At 42.9% G+C, this 14,207-nt stretch overlaps 1 protein-coding gene across 1 annotated transcript in view; it reads right to left on the bottom strand.

The window, feature by feature from the left end:
- Positions 1 to 13,471, bottom strand: part of TMEM45B (transmembrane protein 45B) — a 46,254-nt gene extending 32,783 nt beyond the window's left edge. Inside the window, exon 1 of the mRNA XM_045483474.1 lies at positions 13,294 to 13,471. The gene's annotated coding sequence lies outside the window, so the exon portion shown is untranslated. The remainder of the gene's footprint in view (positions 1 to 13,293) is intronic.
- Between the last annotated feature and the right edge of the window lie 736 nt (positions 13,472 to 14,207).

The raw sequence follows: 14,207 nt of genomic DNA, 5'->3' as shown, positions 1-14,207 counted from the left end.
CAAAATCTGGTATCTAATGCCTAGGCTTTCTGATGAAGATGTCTTTGAAAGCTAAGTCAGGAATCATTCCTGTGACACATATTGTCTGGTGCCTTTTTGTGATCTAAAACTTTCCCAGCAAAGAAAAAGTGCTGACCCTGCCCTAAGTTTTGGGTATCACATGTCAGGCTAAGCAAAGAAAATAGTATGGATTTGCAGAGTGACCTTCAAGGGCAGAAATTCTCTCCCAAATTCTGTAACTAAGACATTCTTTGGAGGTATTAGGAAAATATTTTCTCAATATAACCTCTTAAAGAGAAATAAGAAGCTAACTATAATTTTCCATCTTAATTAAATATTCTTCTAAGTGTCATTATTAAGATTAAGATAAATATTGGCATGATATGGAGCTTCTCCAAAGGCCCTAACTTATTCTGGATTAAGTATTTCTCCGCCGATGGGTAATAAATGTTTCGCAAATGGTTATTCCAAAACAATTTGTTGTACTTGTGCTTACAAGACTTTTATTACACTAAAATCTCAGACCTTTTTATTTTTACTTATTAATTTTTTAAGTAAGCTCTATGCCCAGTGTGGGGCTTAAACTCACAACCTCAAGATCAAGAGTCACATGCTTTACCAACCGAGCCAGTCAGGTGCCCCAGAGCTTCTTGCTTTTTAATAGAAAAGAACTCACTCTCTGTGGAAGCCTGCTGATTGTCTCCCTGCTGCTGACAAAAGACACACAGAGGAACACAGGGGTACACAGAGGCAGCCACTTCAAAGGCGGGGGGGCAGAGTCAAGAACTAAATTCTAAATGTTTGAATCCTAAACTACCACTTACCCACTCAAAACAAGAACCTTTCCTATTAAATGGATTACATAATAAATCAAACTTACTAATGGTCTTTTCTCAAACGGGAATAAATGGCTAGAGATGGGGTCTTCCTGATGAGAAACTGATTAGACTAGAAAGCTGCTAGAGACACAATTATGAACCATCAAAAAAGCCTGCTCTGGATAATCGCCCTACAATGAAGCTCACAATCTGCAAGTCACACTCATAGACTATACATTTTGGCATTTTTGGTACACCATTCTTAAACACGGACAGTTGAATAAAGTTTCTGCCATAAAAGGCAGAACAGAAACAACAGAAAAAAAAGGGGCCTTTGAAAATATACAGACACCATTTGGGATACTCTCAAAATTAGAAAAAAATCAGAGCTAATATTCTCAGGGAAATACGAAAAGATACTGCATCCATAAAATAGGAGCAGGGTGCTATAAAAATTTCTTGAAAGCCGCCTCACCCCACCCAAATAAAAGTCCTTGGGAATTAGAAATATGATGACAGAAATGTAAAAATTTAATATAAGGGTGGGAATATTTATTAGAACTAAAAGATTAGAGATTTTTTTTTTAAAATAGAAAAGATAAGAAACCAAGAGGGAAGATTCAAGAGATTCAGCATCTAAGTAATTTAATGTAAGTTGCAGAAAGAACAGAGGAAATTATGCGACAGAAGAAAACTGAAGAATATGATTTTTAGATTGAAGAGTCCTTTAAAGTATCCAAAACAATGACTGGGGGGAAAAAACCCAAACCAGTATGAACTAACAACATTGTGAAATATCAGAACATGAGGACTAAACAAAAGAAAACCCTACAAACTTCCAGACAGAAAAAAAATGCATGGAATCAGAAATCATAATGGCATCAGCTTCTCAACTGAGCGATAAGAAGGGAGAAGAAAACGGAGCAATGCCTTCAACATTCTGAGGGGAAATTAATTCCAACTGATAACCTATATCCAGCCAAACCATCAATCAAATATGATGGAAGAAAAATGACATCATAAATGTACAAAGACTCAAAAAGCCAGGTCCTGGGGGGCCTGAATCTTCTATAATTTGGGGAGCCCTCTTTAAGAAAAAAATAATAAAATTACCAACACAAAATTGGGTGTGAACGTGAATATTTATTTAGATTGAGAAGAGAAATCACAACAAATGGGAACCTTGGAGATTCATGGCTCTTTCTTCTAAAATCTTTTTAGAAAATGTGCCCCAAATGCTTCATGATGGCAACCTGGCTTTTCCTCTCCACTTGTCAACTTTCAACAGTTTGCAGCCCTCACAGAGGCCCTGTGAACTTCAGCAGCTCCTGGATAAATTTGCCTCTGTCTCCACGTGGCTTTTCTCAGGAAGCCACGCTCCAGCAAGACCAAGGAGTGAGAGGGCACAGAATCCAAGAAACAGGAATCCGGTACAATTGACAAGGTGGTAGCAAAGGAAGCTCCCAGTACAACAAGGAGCTCAGAATAACCAGTCTCAGAGAATAGGGGGCTGGGCAGGGATGCTTCCAAGAAAAGCATATCAAACTGACTACTTACTTGATGCTTAACTCTCTACTGAGAGGAATTTTACCATCCTGTCAAAGTTTGAGTCAGAATTGTAATGAGTACTCAAAAAACCTAAGCAACTGAAGGAGAGGTAGCAATTACTAACTCCAGGTATAGAGAAAGGTTGTACAAGAAAGGAAGTGTAGAAATCATAGTGTATCACATAGCTGGAAAAAGTCATAATAATGTAAACACTAAACATTGCTATATCAAAAAAAATAGGCTATAACTATATTAGGACCTTGCAAGAAAGGGAAACAAATATGGAAAAGAATAATGAGGGTATAAGAGAGCTACATCCTTATCCTCCCTGGTAGGATGTCAATAGATACTATCCAGAACTGGGAAAAGAATGAGAAATAGCGGAACACAATAGGAAGATGGCGGCACAGGAGGACGCTGGGCTCACCGCGCGTCCTGCTGATCACTTAGATTCCACCTACACCTGCCTAAATAACCCAGAAAACCGCCAGAGGATTAGCAGAACGGAGTCTCCGGAGCCAAGCGCAGACGAGAGGCCCACGGAAGAGGGTAGAAAGGGCGGCGAGGCGGTGTGCGCTCCACGGACTGGAGGGAGGGAGCCGGGGCGGAGGGGCAGCCTGCCGGCCAAGCAGACCCCCCCGAGTCTGGCTGGCAAAAGCGGAGGGGCCGGACAGACTGTGTTCCGACAGCAAGCGCGACTTAGCGTCTGGGAGGTCATAAGTTAACAGCTCTGCTCGGAAAGCGGGAAGGCTGGAGGACAAACGGAGGGAGAGCTGCTGAGCCCCCGGACGACAGAGCTCAGTTTGGTGGGGAACAAAGGCGCTCGCCAGCGCCATCTCCCTCACCCATCCCCCAGCCAAAATCCCAAAGGGAACCAGTTCCTGCCAGGGAACGTGCTCGCTCTGCGCAAACACCCAACTCTGTGCTTCTGCGGAGCCAAACCTCCGGCAGCAGATCTGACTCCCTCCCGCTGCCACAGGGCCCCTCCTGAAGTGGATCACCTAAGGAGAAGCGAGCTAAGCCTGCCCCTTCTGCCCCCGTGCACCTTGCCTACCCACCCCAGCTAATACGCCAGATCCCCAGCACCACAAGCCTGGCAGTGTGCAAGTAGCCCAGACGGGCCACGCCACCCCACAGTGAATTCCACCCCTAGGAGAGAGGAAGAGAAGGCACACACCAGTCTGATTGTGGCCCCAGTGGTGGGCTGGAGGCAGACATCAGGTCTGACTGCGGCCCCACCCACCAACTCCAGTTATACACCACAGCACAGGGGAAGTGCCCTGCAGGTCCTCACCACTCCAGGGACTATCCAAAATGACCAAACGGAAGAATTCCCCTCAGAAGAATCTCCAGCAAATAACAACAGCTAACGAACTGATCAAAAAGCATTTAAATAATATAACAGAAAGTGAATTTAGAATGATAGTCATAAAATTAATCGCTGGGCTTGAAAACAGTATAGAGGACAGCAGAGAATCTCTTGCTACAGAGATCAAGGGACTAAGGAACAGTCACGAGGAGCTGAAAAGCGCTTTAAGCGAAATGCAAAACAAAATGGAAATGCCGACAGCTCGGATTGAAGAGGCAGAGGAGAGAACAGGTGAACTAGAAGGTAAAGTTATGGAAAAAGAGGAAGCTGAGAGAAAGAGAGATAAAAAAATCCAGGAGTATGAGGGGAAAATTAGAGAACTAAGTGATACACTAAAAAGAAATAATATACGCATAATTGGTATCCCAGAGGAGGAAGAGAGAGGGAAAGGTGCTGAAGGGGTACTTGAAGAAATTATAGCTGAGAACTTCCCTGAACTGGGGAAGGAAAAAGGCATTGAAATCCAAGAGGCACAGAGAACTCCCTTCAGACGTAACTTGAATCGATCTTCTGCATGACATATCATAGTGACACTGGCAAAATACAAGGATAAAGAGAAAATTCTGAAAGCAGCAAGGGATAAACGTGCCCTCACATATAAAGGGAGACCTATAAGACTCGTGACTGATCTCTCTTTTGAAACTTGGCAGGCCAGGAAGAATTGGCACGAGATCTTCAGTGTGCTAAACAGAAAAAATATGCAGCCGAGAATCCTTTATCCAGCAAGTCTGTCATTTAGAATAGGAGAGATAAAAATCTTCCCAAACAAACAAAAACTGAAGGAATTTGTCACCACTAAACCAGCCCTACAAGAGATCCTAAGGGGGACCCTGTGAGACAAAGTACCAGAGCCATCACTACAAGCATAAAACATACAGACATCACAATGACTCTAAACCCATATCTTTCTATAATAACACATTTACTGAATGTAAATGGATTAAATGTGCCAACCAAAAGACATAGGGTATCAGAATGGATAAAAAAACAAGACCCATCTATTTGCTGTCTACAAGAGACTCATTTTAGACCTGAGGACACCTTTAGATTGAGAGTGAGGGGATGGAGAACTATTTATCATGCTACTGGAAGCCAAAAGAAAGCTGGAGTAGCCATACTTATATCAGACAAACTAGACTTTAAATTAAAGGCTGTAACAAGAGATGAAGAAGGGCATTATATAATAATTACAGGGTCTATCCATCAGGAAGAGCTAACAATTATAAATGTCTATGCGCCAAATACCGGAGCCCCCAAATATATAAAACAATTACTCATAAACATAAGCAACCTTATTGATAAGAATGTGGTAATTGCAGGGGACTTTAACACCCCACTTACAGAAATGGATAGATCATCTAGACACACGGTCAATAAAGAAACAAGGGCCCTGAATGACACAGTGGATCAGATGGACTTGACAGATATATTTAGAATTCTGCATCCCAAAGCAACAGAATATAATTTCTTCTCGAGTGCACATGGAACATTCTCCAAGATAGATCATATACTGGGTCACAAAACAGCCCTTCATAAGTTTACAAGAATTGAAATTATACCATGCATACTTTCAGACCACAATGCTATGAAGCTTGAAATCAACCACAGGAAAAAGTCTGGAAAACCTCCAAAAGCATGGAGGTTAAAGAACACCATACTAAAGAATGAGTGGGTCAACCAGGCAATTAGAGAAGAAATTTAAAAATATATGGAAACAAACGAAAATGAAAATACAACAATCCAAATGCTTTGGGACGCAGCGAAGGCAGTCCTGAGAGGAAAATACATTGCAACCAGGCCTATCTCAAGAAACAAGAAAAATCCCAAATACAAAATCTAACAGCACACCTAAAGGAAATAGAAGCAGAACAGCAAAGGCAGCCTAAACCCAGCAGAAGAAGAGAAATAATAAAGATCAGAGCAGAAATAAACAATATAGAATCTAAAAAAACTGTAGAGCAGATCAACGAAACCAAGAGTTGGTTTTTTGAAAAAATAAACAAAATTGACAAACCTCTAGCCAGGCTTCTCAAAAAGAAAAGGGAGATAACCCAAATAGATAAAATCATGAATGAAAATGGAATTATTACAACCAATCCCTCAGAGATACAAACAATTATCAGGGAATACTATGAAAAATTATATGCCAACAAATTGGACAACCTGGAAGAAATGGACAAATTCCTAAACACTCACACTCTTCCAAAACTCAATCAGGAGGAAAGAGAAAGCTTGAACAGACCCATAACCAGCGAAGAAATTGAATCGGTTATCAAAAATCTCCCAACAAATAAGAGTCCAGGACCAGATGGCTTCCCAGGGGAGTTCTACCAGACGTTTAAAGCAGAGATAATACCTATCCTTCTCAAGCTATTCCAAGAAATAGAAAGGGAAGGAAAACTTCCAGACTCATTCTATGAAGCCAGTATTACTTTGATTCCTAAACCAGACAGAGACCCAGTAAAAAAAGAGAACTACCGGCCAATATCCCTGATGAATATGGATGCAAACATTCTCAATAAGATACTAGCAAATCGAATTCAACAGCATATAAAAAGAATTATTCACCATGATCAAGTGGGATTCATTCCTGGGATGCAGGGCTGGTTCAACATTCGCAAATCAATCAACGTGATACATCACATTAACAAAAAAAAAGAGAAGAACCATATGATCCTGTCAATCGATGCAGAAAAGGCCTTTGACAAAATCCAGCACCCTTTCTTAATAAAAACCCTTGAGAAAGTCGGGATAGAAGGAACATACTTAAACATTATAAAAGCCATTTATGAAAAGCCCACAGCTAACATCATCCTCAACGGGGAAAAACTGAGAGCTTTTTCCCTGAGATCAGGAACACGACAGGGATGCCCACTCTCACCGCTGTTGTTCAACATAGTGCTGGAAGTTCTAGCATCAGCAATCAGACAACAAAAGGAAATCAAAGGCATCAAAATTGGCAAAGATGAAGTCAAGCTTTCGCTTTTTGCAGATGACATGATATTATACATGGAAAATCCGATAGACTCCACCAAAAGTCTGCTAGAACTGATACATGAATTCAGCAAAGTTGCAGGATACAAAATCAATGTACAGAAATCAGTTGCATTCTTATACACTAACAATGAAGCAACAGAAAGACAAATAAAGAAACTGATCCCATTCACAATTGCACCAAGAAGCATAAAATACCTAGGAATAAATCTAACCAAAGATGTAAAGGATCTATATGCTGAAAACTATAGAAAGCTTATGAAGGTAATTGAAGAAGATTTAAAGAAATGGAAAGACATTCCCTGCTCATGGATTGGAAGAATAAATATTGTCAAAATGGCAATACTACCCAAAGCTACTACACATTCAATGCAATCCCAACCAAAATTGCACCAGCATTCTTCTTGAAGCTAGAACAAGCAATCCTAAAATTCATATGGAACCACAAAAGGCCCCGAATAGCCAAAGGAATTTTGAAGAAGAAGACCAAAGCAGGAGGCATCACAATCCCAGACTTTAGCCTCTACTACAAAGCTGTCGTCATCAAGACAGCATGGTATTGGCACAAAAACAGACACATAGACCAATGGAATAGAATAGAAACCCCAGAACTAGACCTACAAACGTATGGCCAACTCATCTTTGACAAAGCAGGAAAGAACATCCAATGGAAAAAAGACAGTCTCTTTAACAAATGGTGCTGGGAGAACTGGACAGCAACATGCAGAAGGTTGAAACTAGACCACTTTCTTACACCATTCACAAAAATAAACTCAAAATGGATAAATGACCTGAATGTGAGACAGGAAACCATCAAAACCTTAGAGGAGAAAGCAGGAAAAGACCTCTCTGACCTCAGCCGTAGCAATCTCTTACTCGACACATCCCCAAAGGCAAGGGAATTAAAAGCAAAAGTGAATTACTGGGACCTTATGAAGGTAAAAAGCTTCTGCACAGCAAAGGAAACAACCAACAAAACTAAAAGGCAACCAACGGAATGGGAAAAGATATTTGCAAATGACATATCGGACAAAGGGCTAGTATCCAAAATCTATAAAGAGCTCACCAAACTCCACACCCGAAAAACAAATAACCCAGTGAAGAAATGGGCAGAAAACATGAATAGACACTTCTCTAAAGAAGACATCCGGATGGCCAACAGGCACATGAAAAGATGTTCAACGTCGCTCCTTATCAGGGAAATACAAATCAAAACCACACTCAGATATCACCTCACGCCAGTCAGAGTGGCCAAAATGAACAAATCAGGAGACTATAGATGCTGGTGAGGATGTGGAGAAATGGGAACCCTCTTGCACTGTTGGTAGGAATGCAAATTGGTGCAGCCGCTCTGGAAAGCAGTGTGGAGGTTCCTCAGAAAATTAAAAATAGACCTACCCTATGACCCAGCAATAGCACTGCTAGGAATTTATCCAAGGGATACAGGAGTACTGATGCATAGGGGCACTTGTACCCCAATGTTTATAGCAGCACTCTCAACAATAGCCAAATTATGGAAAGAGCCTAAATGTCCATCAACTGATGAATGGATAAAGAAATTGTGGTTTATATACACAATGGAATACTACGTGGCAATGAGAAAAAATGAAATATGGCCTTTTGTAGCAACATGGATGGAACTGGAGAGTGTTATGCTAAGTGAAATAAGCCATACAGAGAAAGACAGATACCATATGGTTTCACTCTTATGTGGATCCTGAGAAACTTAACAGAAACCCATGGGGGAGGGGAAGGAAAAAAAAAAAAAAGAGGTTAGAGTGGGAGAGAGCCAAAGCATAAGAGACTGTTAAAAACTGAGAACAAACTGAGGGTTGATCGGGGGGTGGGAGGGAGGGGAGGGTGGGTGATGGGTATTGAGGAGGGCACCTTTTGGGATGAGCACTGGGTGTTGTATGGAAACCAATTTGACAATAAATTTCATATATTAAAAAAAAAAAGTTACACAATAAAAGTTTGTTGAGCTAAAAAAGAATACAGATATAAGCAAGATGTATTCTAGAATTTAGAACCATGATAATAAGAATACTAGATGGGGTAGAAAAAAAAGCATAGAATCCCCCCCCCAAAAAAAAAAAAAAAAAAAAGGAATGAGAAATAGCCAGTATTAGCATGTTACTTGGGAATATGGTGGTAAGTATGAGAAAAACATAGATGAGAGACTGAAAGTCATTGCCTCTAGGGAGGTCGCTGTGTAGACTCAGTAAAAGCCTTGTAGAACTTGTGACTTTTAAGACTCTCCAATTATTTGTGTTGACCAAAATTTAGAAACAGCCTCAAGAGGGATGAGACAGAAAGCCTTTGGAAATAAAATGAAGGTGCCTCTGATAAACTAGCCCCAGTTCAATGTTTTTCAAATTATGATCCTGTGACCACCTGTGTTCAAATTATCTGGAGTGCCAGCTTATCATTCAGATTTATAGACTCATTCCAGACCTAAATAATCAGCATTTCTTGGGGGTGGACCTCGGAATCTATAATTTTAAAAAGTTCCCCTACATCCACTGCATTATCTATTGCTTTTTTATTTTTTATTTTTTATTTATTTATTTATTTATTTTTTTTATATAAATTTTTTTTTGTTTTCAACGTTTATTTATTTTTGGGACAGAGAGAGACAGAGCATGAACGGGGGAGGGGCAGAGAGAGAGGGAGACACAGAATCGGAAACAGGCCCCAGGCTCTGAGCCATCAGCCCAGAGCCTGACGCGGGGCTCGAACTCCCGGACCGCGAGATCGTGACCTGGCTGAAGTCGGACGCTTAACCGACTGCGCCACCCAGGCGCCCCTATTGCTTTTTTAATAAACCAAAAAAACAACAGGTAAAAATAAAATAAAAATAAAATAAAAATAAAAAAAAAATAAAAATAACAACAACCCATATAGAAACAAAGAGTCAATGACTCATAAAACATATTATGGCAGATGCTGCTAGTTGCTTACCCTATATCTATTTTCTCCTTCTTCCTTAACAGACTCCCTATTTTGTTATATTGGCAACATGGCTGACTAAAACACTAGATTTGCTCAGGTTTTCCTATAATTAGGAGTGGTTATGTGACAGAGTTCTTATATGAATGAGGTATAAGCAGTCTATTGGGTGGAACTTTCAAGAGTGATATTATTATAAAAACAAGGACAGATTCAGCTGGTACATGCCTTCTGCCCTTACTTCTGCCCTTCTTTCTGGTAAGCCCTCTCTGATACGAAGAGGTGCCTGTCTCTCAGTGAGGACAAAAGGTGCATGCTAAGGATGGTGGTGCAGGAAGACAGAGGAATCTGGCCCAGTCCTCAACTTCTCACCCCCAGACATCCAGCTATTTGAGAAAAACAAACACCTCACTTACTAAGTTATTGTAGTAGGGTTTTCCATTACTTGTAGCTGAATGAAGTCCTAATGACATCTCATCCTTGTTCAAACGTTTGTTTGGTAAGTATTGAATGCATTTTATTGAGTGCCCACTACGGGCAACTGTGCTCAGAAAAACACAATGCGCCAGACCAAAAGGCTTTTTCTCTCACGGACTGTGGAATCCAGTTAGAGTAGGAGAATCTACGGATATTTGAGTCCAGGATTCAGGGAGGCTATAGTTTGCTGTCACAGACCCAAAACTGAACCACTTGACTTATGTATCTAGGAAATCCTCAAGGGACCACATGCTGGAAACAGCAGTAGTCTGAACACTGGGAAGCCTAGGTTTTAGCTGCAGTTCTTCAGCCAAGTAGGTTTGGGTACTTGCTTAATTTTTCCTGAATCCCCTTTTGTTCTCGGAAGAAACAAAAAGATTGCGCATGATAAATATTTCAGGCTATCCGCAGCTCTAAAATATTTTTGCAGTTACGATGAACAAAGATGGGCATGAAAGATACCAAACAAGAATGTTCCTAAATTTAGATTCTAAGAGTTCATAGTCAGAGAGTATGGTAAGTAAATGTTCAGGAAAAACAAATCACAGACAACTCCTCACCCCCAAATTACACAAGCAAACAAAAGAGCTCCCCTGTAGGGAGCTGAGGTATTACGGAAGAAGTTCTGGCTTAAGGTTGGCTTTGCCACTTAACAGCTGGATAACCTCAGGCCAGATACTCAGTATTTCTGTTTCAGTTTCCTCAATTATGAAATAAGCTATTACTATTTCCTCACAGTGCTGCTTATGGAAATCGTCTTGTACTCTAAAGCGGCCGTGGTATCAATAATGGTTTATGATATCTAAATTCCACAGGGAAATACATGAGTGTACTTTGGTATCTTCAGCTTAAATTCTTCATCACAGAAGGCTGATAGATCTTTTGAGTTTCAGGGAGCCTGGGTGGCTCAGTTGGTTGAGAGTCTGACTCTTGACAGCGAGGAGCGTGCCTGGAATTCTCTTTCTCTTCCTCTCTCTCTGCCCCTCCCCTGCTCCTGCTCTCTCTCTCAAAATAAATAAATAAACTAAAAAAAAAAAAAAAAAAAAAAGATCTTCTGAGTTTCTTTGTCCCTTCAGTAGTGCACCTTGTGACCCATTTTATTTTCACACAGAGAACAGACAAGAGAAACAAAAACAGCTCAAATTCAAATAATCTCTGTTGATTTCTAGCCCCCCAGTAAAGGTTTGGGGGAGAAGACTGTTTAATTAAAAGGGAAGCTGAGTCCAAATGACGTGTGGGGATTCTAGTACTTACTTGTAGCCTCTAATTGTTCCTAATGGATATTGCATAGTATTGTACATGATCTAGTTTTTGTTTCATGACCTGTCCATAGAAACAAATACAGATTTGAAATCTCATACATGCCCATTAGTTGATGACAGAGTGGTGACTTCTATTCTCTTACCGACAATTATAAAAAGTTTTGCAATAACAGGAAATTTGGCTATGGAATAGGCTCTACATGTGGTAAAACTGCCCTTACCCACTTTCAACAAACAAATGCATTTGAGGGAAAGAGATAATCCTTTAATTATAACCAACATAAGCAATTTCTGTACTTTGACCGTTTAAACATGGCAGCCGATGTTAACTTGAAGGTGGTAAGGAGACAAGAGAGAAGTCTTTCTTTCTCTTTACTCCTTTTCTTCCCCCAGCCCTTGCCAAATCCTATCTCAAAGTTCCATTTGCTAAGATTAGGCAAGAGACACACCAAGGACATACTGGGGAACATTCCAAACAGAATCACTGGTGTCAACGCGAGCTTTGATAGTCTCACTTGGGCCATCACAACCAATTCCAGAACCCACAGAATACATGAAATAAGTACGTGGTGATACTGTGCCTCCCATGGAACAAGTGAGAAGATATCAAAGTCCTTTAAAAGGAAACTGAATGCTTGGCTTTCCTAATACCAGAACCATTAGTGCACAACCAGAAATAATGCCTCCCTTCTGCTTATGTCAGGCACTCTCCCTTGGAAAATCAGAGAACCATATTCAATAAAGCTTTCGTATCAATTGCATGGCTTTCTCAGAAACTCTAGGAACAGAGGGTAACTACATCCTTATTGAGCCCATGAACTCTCAGTCCATGAAGAACTATGTTGGACTCTCAGAGTGTATGAGGAGTCTCCCCTACGTGGTTTAACATGGACAAACCCCGGATTGTATTGAACAGGTTGCACATCTGGCCAAAGAGTACATGTTTCTTAGGAATGATAAGCCGTACTACCTATTAAAGTGAATGTAAAGACACAGATAAAATTCTTATGCCACTTTATGAGCCAAACAGGGCGGTGAGTAGGGCAATGAGGCAAATGGTCAGGGATGGGGAGGAACATGGCACTCACTGAGGGAAATGGCAGAAGATGTGAAGGAAATGGTCACTTCTGTGACTCTTAGAAGAGGTAGCTGGCTAAAACTTTGAAAGGCTGAAATGCAAATCTTTCTTATATCTAGGGCTAGATTACGTTTCTAGAGGTTATCCTTCTGCACCCAAGCAGGGTCCCCTAAAACTATTTTTAGGTCCAGTGTAAACCTTCCCAACCCCTGCTAATCTTACCTCTTTGCGCCTGACATCCGTTTCTACCCACTGAAGTATTAGTGGGAGCTAAATCATGACCCAGGAAACTTTATCAGTCAATCGCCTTTTATTAAATTCTAGGCTTCCTGGTTTAAGGACGTATCTGGTCGGCGGTGTTTGTGGAGTGGCGCTAAAAGGACAGACAGTAGGAGGTAAGTGCCCACGGCGGTGTGGAGCTGGAGAGGAGCGGTCATGGGCCGGGTGTCCCCGGATCCTCGGGTCCTCGGGGGTGGGGTGGGTGGGAGAGGGGCGTTGGTGGAATGGAGGGCAGGGGCTTCGCCCTCCGAAGCTCCGCTCGCCTGGCCACACGGTCGACCTGACTGGCTGGGGACGCAGCAGTTTTCATCCTAGGGCCGCCGGCGCCCGACCCAGGTGCGCACCGCTCCCGGGCAGTCCAGCCCCTCCCCCTGCCCTGCCGGAGCCCGCTCCCCCCGCCGAATCCCCTCCCGTTCCGAGCGCCCCCCTGCCCTGTCCGAGCCCCCTCCCCATCGGAGGCCCCCTCCCCTGGCCCGGCGTCCGCGGAGTCCGAGCCCCCGGCCCGTGGCGGCGTCTCACCTGCGCGGAGCGCCTCCGTCCTGCGCCGACTGCGGCCGCCACCCAGCAGGTGCGAGCGCCCGGCCCGGCCTGGCCCAGCAGCGCGACTGCCTGCCCTCCCCACCGCAGACTGACCGCCTCGCCCCGCCGGTGCCGAACGTGCGGAGCCTCTCGGCTCTAAGTCCGAACTTCCCTCCACGCCCCCCGACACTCCCGCCGGGGCCCAAGACACGCCCTAAGGTGTGCTCCAACAGGGGCGGAGTCCTGGGCACCCAGGGCGAACTGCGACTAACCTTGACCTCCTATGATGCAAAGCAATTACAGAAACCTGGGAGGCGGCGAGGACTGTGGCGAAGAGGCTGTCGCAAGGAAGACTGTTTACGGAGCGACGCAATCAGTGAACACACCGACGAACTAGTCACCGATCTCCCTCCAGCAAAGGCAGGCACTGGTGTCCCATCCTGGACGAGAGTCCATTCTCTGGTTTAAGCCTGGGGTCACATGAGTTCATTCATTCATCCGACAGATGTGCCGCCTGTTGCGCCCGCGCAGTTCTAGGTGCTAGAGAAAGAGCTGCGAAGGAGACAAAGCCCTTGCTGGAAGGAGCTCCCTTCCTGCTAAGAAATGCACGCCTTTCTTGCAGTAGCCTGTGATCTCGGTGCCCTCATCTGTAAGGTAAGGGGTTGGCCTCCTAGTTTCCTACCCTAGCTCATAATCCCCTGTGGAAGTGAAAAACTTCCCCCTTAGCAAGATCTACGGCTCCATCTCAGACCTACTGATCAGAATCTCCGGAGGAGGTCGTCAGAGGGACCGGTTAAGAGGTACTTAGGTGACCAGAGGAAGTCAGGGCTGAGAATCGCCCCTCTGGATCTCTAAGATGCCTTCCAGCTGATCCCATTGTTGATAGTCCTGGAAACCAAGAAAGTCTTCGTGGA

This window comes from Leopardus geoffroyi, chromosome D1 (genome assembly GCF_018350155.1).
Source record: "Leopardus geoffroyi isolate Oge1 chromosome D1, O.geoffroyi_Oge1_pat1.0, whole genome shotgun sequence".
Lineage (NCBI taxonomy): Eukaryota > Metazoa > Chordata > Mammalia > Carnivora > Felidae > Leopardus > Leopardus geoffroyi.
The sequence above is the reverse complement of the archived record's forward strand: the minus strand, read 5'-3'. Positions and strand labels throughout refer to the sequence as shown.